This window comes from Emydura macquarii, unplaced genomic scaffold (assembly GCF_026122565.2).
Source record: "Emydura macquarii macquarii isolate MOO-44397 ecotype Brisbane River unplaced genomic scaffold, CSIRO-AGI_Emac_v2 contig_2994, whole genome shotgun sequence".
In the NCBI taxonomy this organism is placed as follows: domain Eukaryota; kingdom Metazoa; phylum Chordata; order Testudines; family Chelidae; genus Emydura; species Emydura macquarii.
The window spans coordinates 5,120,310-5,138,048 of record NW_027133131.1 but is presented as its reverse complement, the minus strand read 5'-3'; the positions used below and the strand labels follow the sequence as shown (position 1 = coordinate 5,138,048).

General features: G+C 40.8%; 1 protein-coding gene across 4 annotated transcripts in view; it reads right to left on the bottom strand.

The window, feature by feature from the left end:
• The window catches only part of VDR (vitamin D receptor), a 99,156-nt gene that overhangs the window by 68,562 nt on the left and 12,855 nt on the right, over positions 1–17,739 (bottom strand). For all 4 annotated transcript variants that reach the window (XM_067529777.1, XM_067529778.1, XM_067529779.1 and 1 more), the window contains one exon: positions 6,366–6,439. The gene's annotated coding sequence lies outside the window, so the exon portion shown is untranslated. The remainder of the gene's footprint in view (positions 1–6,365; positions 6,440–17,739) is intronic.

Sequence of the window (17,739 nt, the reverse complement as noted above, 5' to 3'; positions counted from 1 at the left end):
AGGAACAGTAAGCTCATCACCTTTGTGGAACTGGATTGCACCAGCACTTATTTATAGGCTATAACAAGTTTTAAAGCGGAACAAGCCCATCAATAACTCAACTTGATTATGGACTTCTACAAAGCCAGAAAAGCTCTTAGCTAATACAGTTAGACTCAGGCCACTGAAAAGCCATGTCCTGATATAAAGTCAAAAAAGAAAGAAAATTGTCTAAGTTAAGCAAGGTCTTATACCGAGCTCCATGGCATTTCTATCTGTAAACACATGAACTTTTGATTGCCACCTCCAAACAATTCTTAACTTTTAGGGAATGTTCTAGGTATCAATGTACAGAATCCCACTGATTTTCATGAAGAAAAATCAGAAAATGGAAGAAGGGACTGGAGAGCCTCTGGCGGGGGAAGAGTGGGGCACTGGAGAGCACACAGGGCCCTTGCCATGGTGGGGAAGAGGCAAGGGAGACAGAGCCCTTGGCACATGGCAAAGGGGATGCAGATTGTTGCAAGTCCCTAAAAAGAGGTGGATGTGAGGGTGTCACACAGGAAACTTGTGGGGCAGGGGAAGGGAAACAAAGATGCAATGAGCCCCTCATGTGTGCTATGTGCTCTGCCTACAGATGCAACATAGTGTGTACCTTCTAGTTGAGACAGCAAAGTGTTTCTGGCTTCAATCCCCATATTCCTCCTCATTGGATAAGATCCCAAAACAAGAATATATTAGGTTGCCCCAAAGAGTTTAGAGGTTCTCTCTATCACTCTGTGCCATTACAGACCAGAAGTTAAGGGCAAATATATTAATCCCAGTTAGACACAAACTGTACTAACCAGATATATCAAATATGAGGAATCCTCAAACGGAGTTCCAGGGGAGAAGCTGACCCACAGTGTGGGAGGGATGGAAGTAGAAGAAAGATGCTATCTGTGTGGAGGGGCAGTGGGAGAGATTGAGACAGGAAGGATGGCTGCAGAGACCAGCACCCTGGGCTATGAAGAGCATGAGACTGAGGAGAGCCATTGATAGATGTTTAATAGAGAGAGGCAAAGCATATGAATTTGGTAAAGCTTACTTATAATTTTACAGTTCTAGATTATCTTTACTAGAACTCATACGACATGGATTAAGTAGCAACAAACATTTCACATCTCTGAAGGTTCCAAAATCCCACATGCTGTTCCCTTAAGGAGTGGAAAGAAACCTGGTATACAGGCTTCCCGCTTAGTGCTTGGGTGTAATGACAAGGTCATGCTAGAACACATGCTCTAATTCCTGACCAGCAATAACTAAGCCTTTTTATCCAGAAGTTCCCTAAAAGCAGGCTGCAGAGTTCTATTTGAATTTGCAAGTTGGAGAAAGATTCCCTTTTGAAACTAGATTTGCATTTTGAGTTATTGGGCAACAGTAACTTAGAAATGTAATTATGTTAATATCAATTTGTCACTTTTCCACCCTCCAAAATTAATTTTTATCCGCATATTTATCCAAGTAGCTTTTCCCAATGGCCATAATTATAGCACCCCGGCTGGCAGAATATTTTCCTCTCTCTTTTTTTAGTAGTGTCCTTTCAATTTTTTGCTCACTTGTCCATCTTTAGTCCCTTTTTTCCATCTGATTTTCCATTTTATGGGAGCGGAAAACCTGTGGCTGGTGTCAAGGTTGACTACCTTCACACACAATTCTTTTCACCTTACTACTACATTTTGTTGCCACATTCTTTTTATCTTTGCCTTCAGTCTCAACTCATGTGCCTCACCTCATGATGCATCTGCTCTTGATCCAGCTCCTGGATTTCTTTCAGCATCTAACTACAAGTCCCTTCAGAATGGAGAAAAGCCTGTACTATGCTGCTCCTGATATTCCTTCAGTAGAAGGAACAGTGTTGTCTTGTATCTTCTATATCTGGTTTAGTTTCTTAACTTCACAGATTCCAACAAATGAAGCTGTGTCTAGTGAGCATTGGCAGAACCGCTCTCTGAACCCCCTTCTTTTGAGCCCTCCAGTTCACTGCCACACTAGGTTTGCAGAGAACCACTGGAATGTCAGGTGTTCACTTACATGTTCAGCAAATTCAGAAAGGTACTGTAATATATTGTTAATATGGAGACACCACTGCACACAACTGCTGGGAAGATGGAGTGTATTTCCCTAGAACTGATTTACTTAGCCACTTCAACATGCTGTTGATGCAAGAATTCCTGAATTAAATTTAATGACCTTAAAATATGTGAAGGAAAAGTGTCTTTGTCAAAGACAAGAACATGACAGTCACTCCTTTGATACTATAATCAACTATACATCTGGCTCTACAAGGGCTAACTGAAAAGAATCCTCCTCTTAAGAGCACCAAGGTGGATAAAAATCCACAATTTAAAAAACAAAAATATTTAAATAAAAATTGAATTTTATTTAAATTAAATACATATTTCTTTTAAATAGGTTTGATTTTTAAAAGTTAAATTGGAAATGAGGCCAACCTATATTAGAGCCTAAATTTAGTATAATCTACTAAAATCATCTAAACTAAATAAATATTAAGCACAAGCAGCAGGTTGCCCATCATAGTGCTCCACCTCACTATGTTTCTTAATTTGTACTGCAGTAGCACCTATAGGCCCGATCAAGGATTGGGGTCCCATTGTGCTAACCACTATGCACAATGACCAGAGTTCATTCCCGCCCCAAGAGCTTATGATACCAATATGTGACAAGAGGGACAGAGTGAGCAGACGGTAACAGTAAGATGATAGTGATTAGTGTAATAAGCAGCAGTCACAGCACACTTCGCTAGCTCGCCGCTGTCAAAAATGTTTTGTAGACATCACAGCACAGAAGAGTTTTAAAGGTGAAACATAAGCAGCCTGACAAGGTGGAACAGCCTCCAAGTCTAGTCCTAGAAGCCAAAATTGACTGCAGCAGGCACAAAATGATAAACATTTAGACTATTAGCACAATCATGTTTTCAGTACAACATTACTGCCAACACCAGTGATTTTCTAAGTCATGTGTTATTTGGTGTTTTTTATTCACTTTTATTTAAAGCTCCAGCTCCCAGATCCTAAAGTCATGTGATTATGTATTTGGGGGGTGGGGGGGAAGAGTTTCTAGGTTTCATGGTTGTGGAGAAGAGCTGGAAAACATGAACCTTAAGGTCTCAGAAAAGACATATATGACCCAACAAAGTTTTAGTGTAATGGGGGGGGGGGGGGGGGGAGGGAGACACACGACGACGACGACACCACACCTGACTCATGATTTCTTAATGCTTGGTAATTGTCCCAGTATTGCCAGGTACTTGGGGAGAGAACATTTAGTGCCAATACAAGTACCAGTAAAAAGCTTAATCTGTGAGACAGCTGATAGATGTGTCTGATCTTTTAAATGTGTATATAGAAATTTTACACAGTTTAATAAAAATCACTAGAAATGACATATTATAGGTGTTGTAATGTTCACTCTAAGATGGTAACATGTTAAATAGAAACCTCTGAGGACCGTACTCCTATATAACATCTCTGAACAAGTTAACTGTTGACATGTATCAGAAACAAAATAATTGTTAAGAGCTTGTAAACTTGTTAAAGGTTTAAAAAAACTGTTAGCACCCCAACAAAGTGTCAGATGAACAAGCATTTGTAACTCAACCCTTATAGCTCATTCAGTAACTTACAAGAAGTTGCTATCTTTTAAAAAGAAACATTTAATTAGCTGCAGCATGGCTTTACTGCAGCCTTACTTATACTTGCAATGGGAAATAGCACTGTAAATTTAAAGTGTCACTCTAAAAATAACATTCTGGGATTTTATGGCCGTTGTCTTTTGGTTACTCTACAGCAAATTTGCATATTTTAGAAGTAAAAAAGACAGACACTATATATATATATGCGCATGACTGACCACTTGTGCTCATGCATTATAACGATCACATAGCAGCACAAAATACAGGATTTTTCCTGCAGCCTTACATAAACATATATAGCATCTTGCAGTACAGTGTACTGTTCCATGGATGCCACAGAGGCCACAAAAATCTTTCAAATTAAAGAAGTCTCTTTCACAACATATTACAGCTTAAGAACATAGTAAAAAGCTGAACATTGACTGGCGTACATAGGCCATTAAGCCTGCAACTGAGTTAACTAAAGCTTTCTGCCCCATCTCCTGAGCAGTACTTAAGGGAGTACGAGTTACTGGTTAACAAAAAATGTAATTTAAGTTATTAAAAATCATATAGAGGCAGGGAGGAGATCTTGTATTAAAAAAGTAAGGCAATAGAGATAAACTGGACTACTACAACAACGCAAGGATCTGAAGGAATGAAAATATATGCTATACGTGCATCTTTACACGATACTATATGGAGTTATCTTGTAATTGAAGGCTGTATAGTAATGCTGCATTTGCAAAAAGCAGCACACCTGAAGTTACTTTAATTTCGGCATGTCCTAACTTGAGTGCCTCCCTCACTCCCATGCCTGAAGGACTGTAACTTTTGCTGAAGCCAAGTCACACGACACTCAAGAGCTCTCACCCAAAAAAAATCAGCAATATTAGATACATCAGTACTTTCTCTTTTTCCCTGTCGACACATAAGAGTCAGAAATTTCAAAAGTAAGGGCTTACATTGCAGTCCCAATTCAGCAACACTGCACTTGTGCTTTAATACAGCTACAAACACGCAACAAGTGGAGGAGAGAGTTATAGTTGTTACAAAAACCTAGAGACTGGCCCAAGCCACAGAATCTAGATCGGACTTCAAACTTTCCCCCCATTTCCTAAAATCATAGAAATGTAGGACTGGAAGGGAACTGAAAAGGTCATCTAATAGTCCCCTGCACTGAAGCAGGAATAAGTATTATATAGATCATCTATCACAAGTATTTGTCAACCTGTTTTTAAAAACCTCCGCTGATGGAGATTCCACAACCCCCCAGGTAATCTGTTCCAGTGCTTAACTATCCTTACAATTAGGAAGATTTTCCTAATGTCTAAACTAAATCTCCCCTGCTGTAATTTAAGCCCATTACTTCACTTCTTGTCCTGTTCTTAGTGCATAAGGAGAACAATTTATCACCCTCCGCTATATAACCACCTTTTACAAATTAAAAGGTTATGTCCCCCACTCAGTCCTGTCTTCTTCACACTACAAAACCCAATTTTTCAATCTTTCCTCATAGGTCACATTTTCTAGATCTTTAATCATTATGTTCACATCTTTCTCAAAACATGGTGCCCAGAATTGGACAAAATACACCAGCTGATGTCTTATCAATTCTGATTGGAAGAATTACTTCTTGTGTTTTGCTTACAAGACTCCTGCTAATACATCCCAAAATAATATTTGCTTTTTAGCAACAGTATTACATTGACCACTCATTTAGTTTGGGATCCATTATAACCCCCCACACTTTTCTTCAGTACTCCTTCCTGGGCAGTTATTTCCCATTTTGTATTTGTATAATTGATTATTCCTTCCTAAACGTAGTACTTTGCATTTGTCCTTATTGGATTTCATCCTATTTACTTCAGACCATTTCTCCAGTTTGTCCCGATCATTTTGAATTTACAAGCACGTTGGAGGATAGGATGAAATCCCTTTCAGCTCAATATCTTCCACAAAAACTTTGTGTACTCAATGCCATTATCCAAGTCATTTCTGAAGATATTGACTGAACTGGACCCAGGACAGATCCCTGCAGGACCCCACTCAATATGTCCTTCCAGCTAGACTGTGAACCATTGAGAACTACTGAATATGGTTTTCCAAGCAGCTGTGCGTCCAACTTTATAGCCTTGGTGAACCTACTATATTTCCCTAGTTTGCTTATGAGACGGTCTTGAAAGAGTGTCGAAAGTGTTACTAAAAATCAAGATATATCATATCTACTGCTTCCCCTACCTCCCGCCATCCAAGGCTTGTTACCTTGTTAAAGAAGGATATCAGGTTGGTTTGACATGATTTGGTCTTTGTGGTTGACTAACTTATAACCTTATTAGCTTCTAGGTTCTTACAGATTAATTGGGAGGGTTTTGATCCAGATTTGTTATGGTCTCATCTCTTGTAACAATATAACTCAAATACAGTGTATTAACTTGTTAACACATGTATACCTACCTTACTGCTATACTATCGGAAACTGGCTATCCTGATTGAATAACTAAATTCTCATCCACAATGTTGTATTAGATTAGACGCCTGCATGGACGTCTGATTTTATTTATTGTTGGTGAATGAGGATACAGGGCAGTTACATAAGGATGACCTGAGGAAGTCATACATGGGTTAATTCAATTTCGATGCAACCTGAAGGTCTAAAACTGTCAGCACATAGAAGAAAACAAAACAGGTTCAATGACTTTTTTTGACTCACCAAAATAATCCAAGCACTTTCAGTTCTTAAGAATTCTGATGAACAGTCTGTTCCTTCATGTGTTATGGACAAATCTGCAATGTAAATGTTGGAAAAACACCATTCACTTCAGATACTAGCCGAAGCATCACTCATTCCAGAGTGTCTCTGGAGAGCTACAACAAATCTCCTTAGGTCAGAAAGTGGAAAGATGCAGCAAGTCACTGATTTGCCTCTGTGGGGCCACTTGAAAGAGAAACTGCAGAAGGTCCCCATCAGATTTAACACCCCCAACCCACACACCCCCACCATCAAATTCTTTGGAAGAAAGGCAAAGATCAAGTAGCTAGTCTAGACTTGCAGCTCTTCTAGGAAACACACACACTGGAGAAAGCTGAACAGTGGATTGTCTCTACCTGCTAATTGGCAGATAGGAAATATCTGGGATCAGATAAATCATACGTAAAAAAAAGAGCCAGGCTAGTAGAAGAACAGTACAGTCATACAATGTGTCTAAGCTAGACAACCACTCTAGAAAAAGGGTTAGCTATTTAAAACCAGTCACATTAATCTTGATAGGTATAGAGCTAATTTTGTTCCCCCCTCCTAAATTTCCATAAACCCACGAAGTTCTGGGTAGGAGCAGTCACCCAACTGATTGTAATAAAATACTAAAGTAGCTATTTACAGAACACACACAGTGAGCATATACATAACTAGTGGGAGCAAAGTTCAATAGCAACCATATATTTAGGCTTGGAAGGATTAGATTATCAGTAAATGTCAGTAAACGTCAATTACACCGTACACACAAACTGACTATTTCCACCGATAATTGAAATGTACAGATAAGAAAAGAAAACTGTGGCTTGAGACTTAAGAGTTTGGCTGAAGAATATTTACTTTGCATGTTTTGACATATGTTAATTTGTGTTTCAATAGTTGCAAAGCTTTAACTTTTTGAACCTGTCATTAAATATTTCTGACCTCCCCCATAATTGTCTGCAACTGTAAAAATGTAAAATTGATAAAAATAGAAAAATGCTTTAAAAACAAAGAGGAATTCAGTAGTGGTGCTGAGCAGAGTAACTGTTTAGCCATTGACATACTTTACCAATCTTATTTTTACATGTTATTCTTAAACTAGGGTGACCAGATGTCCTGATTTTACAGGGACAGTCCCAATATCCAGGGCTTTTTCTTATATAGGTGCCTATTGCCCACACCTCCATCCTGAGTTTTCACACTTGCTGTCTGGTCACCTTATTTGAAAAACCACACACGCCCACCCCTTTTCAGTCTCCCCCAGTGTCTAAGATACATACAGACCATAAATACTAAACTATTTTTAGTACACAAGTCTAGATGTCTCTGCAAATACATATACATTGATAGGCATTAGTTACTAACTCAGGAAGGTGACTGGAGAAGATTCTAGACTTTCAGTTCGGTTATGTTTTTAGTTAAGTTACTAGTTGGCTTAAATCAGCAAGTGAGAAAATGAAGTTCAATCTATTATCTAAAACTGCCATGTCATTCACAACACAAAGAGGGGAAAAGGAGCTCTTCAAGGAGCATAATGCCAAGATAGTCAACAACTATTTAAACTTTGCTCTGAGTATTAGAAGTCCCAGCACACATGGACTAGGTCCTATCTCCTTTTTCCCTCCATAGGACCTAGCAGGTTTGTTCCCCGCTTCCAGCAGCGCAGCAGCTGTTAGGGCCATTTAATCAACATTTGGAATGTATACCAGACACTTGTTAGTCAGAGACCAGTACAAAAGATACAAAAGCAAATGCTTTAGAAAAATACTGGGTTATAATGAAATTCATAATAAACGTAGAGGTTCGTCAAAGTTCAACAACCCCTTGCTCCTAAAGTTAGCCAGAAAAGAAGAGGAAAATACTTAGGACAAAGTTGAGAATGCAGTCAAAGTGTTTGCCATGGCAGGTGCACCATTGAGCAGCTGGAGGGACACACAGAAGGGGCCAACTGAAAGAATTCCTCCATTGAATATTATTCAGAAAAGAGAAAGCTTATGGCTCTGGATATGGATCTGATTGCTAGAGTTCATGCAATTCTTGCCTACTTCATGCCAGATCCAGGGTCCCCTTTGATGGTAGCTGTCATTTCGGGTCTCAGAGAATAGCAGTCCTGTATTTAACCAAGAACCACAATATGCCATAAAGTGAACCTGGTACTGGATTGTGAAGCAGTACCAAGCACAAAACACTGGAGTGATGTGTTCTCATTGGCTTGTGTTACTAGACAAAGACAGTAGATATAGTTGGGGTTGGTCCTGCTTTGAGCAGTGGGTTGGATTAGATGACCTTCTAAGGTCCCTTCCCACCCTAATATTCTATGAGGCTGCTGCCTGTTGAAACAGCTGCAGATTCTTGAGTTGTCAGTTAGGGGAGGGAAGACAAATATCTGGCTCACTAAGGACAAGTCAGTCTCCAACAGGAATGGGTACAGATTCTGGGCCAGACAGAGAGAAGGAAAAAATTCCTGGACATAACATTTGAGTTTCCAGGAGAAGCAAAGCATCCATAAGGACCCAAGATTGAGCCTGCGCCACCTTGACAATTGGAAGACATCAGCCTCCATCAAGCAAATCATCCATCACTTCAGGTAGTGTCAACTTGTTTCTCTCTTCCCATAACCAATTCAGTTTTGCCAATTGCTCTTTATTCAGAGGCTAACAAATTGGTCTTACTCACTAGGATAGCTAAGTGATAGTGCTATCTGTATTGATAGTGAACAGGGGCAGCTAACAGGGGAGTTTTGCGAGCAAGTTCTCCAGGTGAAGGAGGAGCGAGTATGTGACCCTTTGGGTGAGTTTGTTGTCTGTAGTGTGTGTTCATGGTGTGCTTGCTGCTTCACTGAGGTATATTGTGTGGTCAGTGTGTTTGGGGGACCGTGCGCTGATCCTAGCGGCCAGAGGCTTTAATCCCCAATCCTGTAGCACCCATCAACCCTTAACCAAGGGGCGGGGCTACTCAGGAAGAACCAGGGTTTAAAAAACCCACTCCTAAGAAACCAGAGGAGCTAGTAAACGGGCGTTTTGCAAGGGAGTTGAGTGGGAGAGTAGATAGACACTTCATTAACATTCTGTAAACTAAAGACAAATCCCGCCGATAAAACAATAAAAAGAGCTGCAGGAGTAAAAAGAAAATGCAGACAGAAGTCCAGCAACAGAGTGGTGGCTATCCAGTTTAGTGCCCTGAACGCAACATGTATGATTGCCTGCCCTATAGGTGGGTGGTGAATGTGTGCATTCGGTGCAAGGGGCTCCTGGCCCCCAGAGACCACATATGGGCTTTGGAGGCCAGGGTGGCTGAACTGGAGGAACTAAGGGAGACAGAAGTTCATAGATGAGACTTTACAGGACACAGTAGAACAGTCCCACTTCCAGTAGGACAGCCTCTTTACTGTTGAGGAGGAGGAAAGTCTCAGAGAAGGAGAACTTCCTTCTGCTCCAGTTTGATAAGATCCCACAGTTGGGACCCTCCTTCCAGATGATGTCATGGTATCCTTTTGCACTGAGGATACCTCTCCAGAGAAGGGAACTCCACTTCTTAGGTAAAGATAGATAATAGTAATGGGGGACTTGATCATTAGAAACATAGATTGCTGGGTTTGTGATGACCAGGAGAACTGCAGGATGACTTGCCTGCCAGGAGTGAAGGTTGCGGATCTCTCAAGACATCTAGACAGACTTATGTGTAGTGCTGGGAGGGAGCCAGTGGTTGTGGTACATGTAGGTACCAATGACAGAAGGATAGAGAGGTCCTGGAGGCTAAATTTAGGCTTCTAGACAAGAGATTGAAGTCCAGGACCTCCATAGTAGCATTCTCTGAAATGCTTCCAATTCCACCCACAGGGCCAGTTGGACACGCAGAACTGCAAGCTCTCAATGCATGGATGAGATGATGGGGAGGGAGGAGGGGTTTAGATTTATTAGGAACTGGGAAACCTTTTTGGAAAGATGGACTCCATCTAAACCAAAATGAACCGAATTGCTGGAATGTAAAATTAAAAAAAGGTCATAGAGCAGTTTTTAAACTAAGGGCTGGGGGAAAGCCAACAGGTACGGCAGAGCACGTGGTTCAGACAGAGATATTCCTTGTGGAGGCTCTATTAATGGAAAATCTCTATATCCTACTAAGGAGGACAGGATGGAAGATGATAAAATAGGGGTAGGATCTGATGAGAAAGTCAAATGAAAAAAGTTCCATTCAATTACATTACATAAGGGTACACAGCTAAAAAGTGACAATTTTAAAAAAGTGCTTATAATCAAATGCTAGAAGTCTAAATACTGAGATAGTGGAACTTGAGGATCTCATATTAAATGAGGATATTCATATAATAGGCATCACAGAAACTTGATGGAATGAGGATAATCAATGGGACACAGTAATATCAGGGTACAAAGTTATCGGAAGGACAGAATAGGTCGTACTGGTGGAGGATTGGCACTATGAAAAAGAAAGCAGAGTCAAATGAAATAAGAGTCTTAAATGAACCAAACTATGCCAGAACCTCTCTGGATAGGAATTCCATGCTTGAATAATAAGAATATAGCAGTAGGGATTTACCACTGACCAGGATGGTGATAGTGACTCTAAAATGCTCAGGGAGATTAGAGAGGCTATAAAAATTAAAACAATAATGAGGGATGTCAAGTAGCCCATGTTGACTGGGTGCATGTCATCTCAGGAAGGGATGCAGAGAAAGTTTGACACTTCAAATGACTGCTTCTTGGAGCAGCTAGTCCTGGAACCCACAGAGGGGAGGCAATTCTTGATTTAGTCCTAAATGAAGAGACGCCAAAGCAGCTCACCACAGTAGCAGTTAATTTCAGAAAGGGGAACGACACAAAAATGAAGTTACAAAAATTAAAAAAAGGTACACAGTGACAAAAGTGAAATCCCTGCAAGCTATATGGAACCTTTTAAAAGACACCATAATAAAGGCTCAATTTAAAATGTATATCCCAAATTAAAACATAGTAAGAGGACCAAAAAAGTGCTACCATTGCTAAACACAACAGTTGGAGGCAAAAAGGCATCTATGGTATGCCCACATCTTGTATACTGTGTGCAGATCTGGTTGCCCCATCTCAAAGATATATTGGAATTGGAAAAAGATACAGAAAAGGGCAACTAAAATGATTAGGGGTATGAAAAAGCCTCTATATGAGGAGAGTTTTATAAGACTGGGACTCTTCATCTTGGAAAAAGATGACAAAGGGGGGACATGATAGAGGTCTATAAAATCATGACTGTGGAGAAAGTAAAAAAGGATGTGTTATTTACTCCTCATAACAAAAACTAGGGGTCACCAAATGAAATTAAGACAGCAGGTCTAAAACGAACAAAAGGAATTATTTCCTCACACAATGCACAGTCAACCTGTGGAACTCCTTGCTAGAGAATGTTGTGAAGACCACGACTAACAGGGTTCAAAAGAGAACAATATGTTCATGAAGATAGGTTCATCAATGGCTATTAGCCAGGATAGGCAGGGATTGCTGTTTGCCAGAGGCTGGGAATGGCTGATAACAGGTAATCAAGTGATCCATCCTATGTTCATTCCCTCTGAAGCACCTGGCATTAGCCACTGTCGGAAGACAGGATACTGGGGCAGATGGACCATTGGTCTGACCCAGCATGGCCATTGTTATGTTCTTACGACGTGAAGGAGCCAGAACTGAAATCATGTGCACGTTACTGGCATTAAAGTTCAGTCTCTAGTGATCTCCTCTAGAGCCCTAATACACACTGAATAAAGGGAAGAGAGGACAGCCTTGCAGACTCCACAGGTAGGAGCTCTCAGGGAGGAATAGATCATCAGTTCAAAGGCACAAGTGATGCTAGTTAGTTATATTTCATTTGCCAAGTCATTTAAGTGAGTCAATCGTTGGTCAGAATGGACAGTATCCAGAGCTCCACATTGTGCCAGTGCAGTTTGGATCAGATGCCTGTTCGGGGTGACTGGACCACCAGCACTGTCTCAGTGCTACTTCCTGGCCTGAAGGACATTGGCAGAGGTGAGGTACAATTGGAGACCGCTCAGATATCCTATCAAGCCCCAATAGAGAAAGTTAGAGCCAGGATGGTATTTAACAGTCATTTGGACCGAACAATACCTCAGGAACTGGTTGGACTAGTCTAGTAGGCTGCCCTTTGTAAAAGAAACAGTAACCTTCTTCTAGCAAGGCATTCTTCACAGGCTTCCACCCACAGGCATCTGAGTCACACATACTAGTTCATGCATCTTTCAGCGCGTCAAAGATTTCTGGGTACGTGATTGGGCCAAAGTCTGTAAGAGAGGGTACTGTATTCACCAGTCAAAGGATTAGATTCCTGGAGTCCAGAGAATCAGCCTTGTATCTGATGACCCTGGTCAAGAAATCACTAGTCAGACCAAGATGTCAGATATGAACACATACTGCATGAAGAGTAATATGGGGCCATCAGATGAAGTAGAAGGGGAAAAAAGTTACACATTTAGTAGCAGTAGTCTGAAACTTCATCTCCCGTCTTGCCCCTGCACCCTCTCCTCATTAAGCTCCTCATTCCCTCTCCGCCTTAAACTGATTGTCAGAGCTGGGAATCCACTCTATCACCATAGAGTTTGGGAAATCAGTGCTGGGTCTTCTCCATGTGCCAAATATAGATACTAGAGAAAGCAGGGAGCAGACAAACCAAAGGCCCTTCAGAATCCCAATGTAGTAGTGTTGGAGCAACATGAGAAACTCTTCGTCATCTCACCAGAGGCATTCCCACACCAAAATCTGGAAACATGTGGGAGTAACATTTTGGTCCCACTATGCCCCTAGACGCAACCCCTGTGGACTCAGATGAACTCAAAGAACAATTGCTAAGATGCTAAATAGCTATGCACTACCCCGCCCCCTCCCCCCTTGAACTCTAGGATAGAAATTCTTCAGGACTCCCAGAGCTGGTCAAGAATGAGACATGTTCTTCGACCTTGAATCTATGCACCAGTCTCCATGAAACACCATCTGTACTGCATAATATTTGCCAATAGAATAGTCTAACTCAAAACCATCCACAAATAAGCAGTGACATGTCTTTAAAGACCAAACACAGATAAGGCAGCAGGGGAGGGAAATTTAATGACATGCAGTTGGACAAAAGTGGCAACCAGCATTGATTCTATATTTTGTTTTTATTTCCATTTCTTATCTAGAACAATTATTTTTCCAAGCTGTTTTTTCCACTGGAATCTCTGCCTTTAGCTTGGTCAACATGATTTCCATACTGATATTACCATCCACATAATTGCACTACCATTCTGTTTATACCACCGCACCTTGGAAAGTAGCAACACATTTACATCCAGCTAATTGCAGGATATGGCAAAAGCAGCACAAAAAGAAAGTTTTGTTCTTCAAGACAGCATAACCCGCCCTTTTTAAAACCCCAAACAAGAAGAACTAGCATGGGAAGGTGAAGCACTATCATGCAAGTTATTTTTAACAGCATCTTTCATATTAACTATCCTAAAATACTTTAAAGTTAAATAATGCAGTTGCAAAAGTATGTTGGGGAAGGGAGACAGTTTGTTTTCACCGGAGATTTGAAAGGAGATGGAGAATAGGCCATCAGCTTTCTCAGTTACAAAACTATAGTTCACATCTACTTTACTTTCTGGAGTAACACAAGTTGATAATCAACTCCCCCATCTCCTTTCAAATCTCAGGTGAAAACAAGTTGTCCCCCAGTTTCTTGCTTCCTTAGCTATTTTGCCAATAACTAAATCCGGCCTTCTAGCTAACTAGCTTGCCCCATTCATAAGTCCTTTTTCTTTAAACAACTTTATTTCTTGGCCTCTTAGGCAATGTACCTTTTTTCCCCCCACATCTCATATTCCACAAAACTTGGGGGAAAATAGCAAAAATTGAGGTGGGCGTCACACTGGCTGGATCCAGAGGGGTGGGGAGAGGGGAACCCCTGCCTAAAGCAAGAAGTAATTTGGAATCTTTGCCACCCACTGGGACCAGACTATGGTTCTCCTGACAGTTCCTCCACCTTGAGCTGACACTGATCTTCTTGTCCTTGTCTCTCTCCTAGTGCTGGTGTTGGTTTTCCTTTTCTTCTCTCTTGTACTGATGTGCCTCTTCCAGCCCATTCTCTTGCTCCCTGTGTGCAAGCACCTAAATTTCCAGACACACACTATCCCCCGCCACTTATTGCTTCGGTTGCTCTTGATCCATTCACAATCCATGTTGAAACAGTGACTTTGATCCCAATGGGACACAGTTGGTGTCTATCAGCTTCTCTCTGGCCTCTCTTCAAGGAATCAGCTCCAAGATTTCCCCCTCAACCATCTTCGCTATCCTCTTTGCTGGACTCTGCCACTGGGCTGGATGTTCCCTGTGAACCTGGACAGTAATTCCTCTTCGGGTCATAAGACGACAGCAAATCAACTAGCTGAGTCTTTGTACAGTCCTGTGTTGAGCTGCCTTCCTCTGCATAGGTCAAGTAGCTGATTTTTTGATTTAGCTATTCATGATTAATTTTCCCCATCTCTCTTTCTGGTGTTCCATTCCCAAAAAGGGCTACAAGTTTTTTTTCCTCTGTGCTTTCTCCTATGGTATTTGCTTTCACTGCTGTTGGCACTTATGGTAATTCACAGTCATACATCCCACACACACACTGCTACCCTATACCACATAGGTCAGGACAACTGCACCTGAATTTCCTCTGTGGTCCCTCAAGGACTGTTCAGCGGCTAACTTTCTTGTCCCCCTCATGGCCAGGGTTTTTCCAGGCTGCACAGCTCTCTGCCTACACAGTTATTTCCAGAAAGCCAGACTGCCTAACCAAGCCTGCGTCTGTGCATTGCTTACTTTAAGACCATGGAGAATGTAACTGCCAACAGTTATCACACAGCTCTTTAGAAGCAAGCACATTTATTACATTGCAGGAAATTGAGATATCAGTCATAAGTATTTACAAGGTAATCCAGATTTTACTTGTGCAGTAGTGCCTGTGTGGGAACCCAAGGACTACAGTGGACCATTCACTGGATAAAAATTTTTACAGAAAGACTTTCATATTTTTAAAAATACAGACTTGCAACATATCTTCTTCCAGGACAGTGAAAGCCAGGAAAAAAAGAAACAAAAGCCTTATTGGTGTATTAAAACAGTAAGTTATAATACAGCAGGTAGCCCCCGGATCTTGCATAATGACTAAAGGAAAAATACGCAGATAAACCTGGGCCAGCCTGGAATTGAGATCTAGCACAAGGACTTGATGTATGTGCAATTCTATTGCAAGTAAGTCTGGGAAATAAAATGTAATACTCTGATCTGTGATATTCATGCGCCTCAGATTTGGGTGATTTGAAGATTGACTATACTAGTGAATTTCCATATAGACTTCATATTATAGACTGGTAATGGGGTGTTGCAATATGTAGCAATCTACTGTTGGGTCAGAAATTGAGTTATAACAAATGGACACTGGAGATCAAACAGAAAACACAGCACAACTCCATCCTCAGCGAATCATATCTGCCGCTGACAGCTACCTGACAGGGGTCTGTCTTGTTCTTTGGCAACACTTTTATAGCTGAATGAAGTCTCATTAATTGAACTATGTGTTTTGTCACTGTTTATTCACTATGAATCCAATCAAGTTCAATGTTCAGCAGGTTTTTCACTGATGCTGGAGATTCTGAAGCAATATGTAACTTATAATTCAACTTACATGGTCTAACCTTGAACAGAAGCCTTCTCTACTACTTTGTGCAACCTCAGTACAGAAGCTAGGTAACCACACAGTCACTAGAGCAGGGGTTCTCAAACATTTTTTGCTAGGACCCCTTTGAAAATATTTCAGGCTGTGACAAACCCCCTCAAAAGCGATGACCCGTCTCTCCCCCCCCCATATGCCATGCCACCTTTTACTGGCATGTGCTGGGGCTGACAGCTCGCAATCCCCTCATAATAACCTCATGAGCCTGAGGGGTCACACCCCCAGTTTTAGAATCCCTGCACTAGAGGTTCACCCAGTGGTATGTCTATGTTCAGGTGAGGATCAATTACCAGCAAAACTATGAGCCCTCCAGTAGTCTTATCATCAGAGCGGAACTGAAATTTCAGTATTTCTCAACTCTCTCTAGGGACAGATTAATTTTTTTTTTTTGTTTTGTTAAGTAGCTCAACGCTGAACTCCCCTGGGACTGGCAAGGGGAACAGAATTATTCTGTTTTGAGTCAAGTCCTCAAATTAACCAGACTATCCAAAAAGCCAGAACACTGTTTGGACTTATTATGAATGTACTGTATTTTGAGTGCTCACAGATTCATTCCCCTCATACTCAAAACAAGTCTGATTTTTATATCAGTACCAAGGATTAACGGTAGTCAGATTTACACCTGACACACACATCCACCCACCTCTCTAAACCAAACCCTTACAGCAAGATCAAGGTTACAAATGGTTATTTTAGACACAGGATCTAACATTTAAATCCAGAGATTAAGTAGTCTATAAAATGGAAGATTTTCAGTTTCTTTACAGTATGACAGTGGAACATACATTTGTACACATTTTTCAAAAAATCTGTCAAGTCTACTCTTGATATCACAGATATAAGAATGCTCCACAAGCATTTCTATTCACTTTTATGGGCTCAATCTTAAATTTTATATTAAAATATAAAAAATTTTGAACTTTTGTTTTATAATGCAAGAACATCAGAATGGCCATATCGGGTCAGAACAATGGCACATCTAGTCCAGTATCCGGTCTTCCAACAGTGGCCGGTGTCAGATACTTCAGAGGTAATGAAGAGAACTAGGCATTTATTGAGTGATCCATCATCCAGCCCCAGCTTCTGGCAGTCAAGAGGTTTAGGAACATCCATAGCATAGGATTGCATCCCTTGCCATCATGGCTAATAGACATTCATGGACCTTTTCTCCATGAATTTATTTTTTAATCCAGGTTATACTTTCGAACCTCACAGCATTCTCTGGCAACAAGTCCCCGAGGCTGATTGTGCACTGCGTGGAAAAAGTACTTCCTTTTGTTTGTTTTAAACCTGCTGCCTATTAATTTCACTGGATGATCTCTGGTTCATGGATTGTGAAGAGGTAAATAACACTTCCTTATTCACTTTCTCCATACCATCCAGGATTTTCTACATCTCCATGATATTCCCCCCTTAGTTATCTCTTTTCCAAGATGAACAGTCCATCATTTTAATCCCCCCTCATACGAGAGCTGTGCCATACTCAAATTATTTTTGTTGCCCTTCTTTGTAGCTTTCCTAATTCCAATTTATCTTTGAGATGGGGCAACCAGAACTGTACATAGTATTCAAGTAGTACCATAGATTTATATAAGGG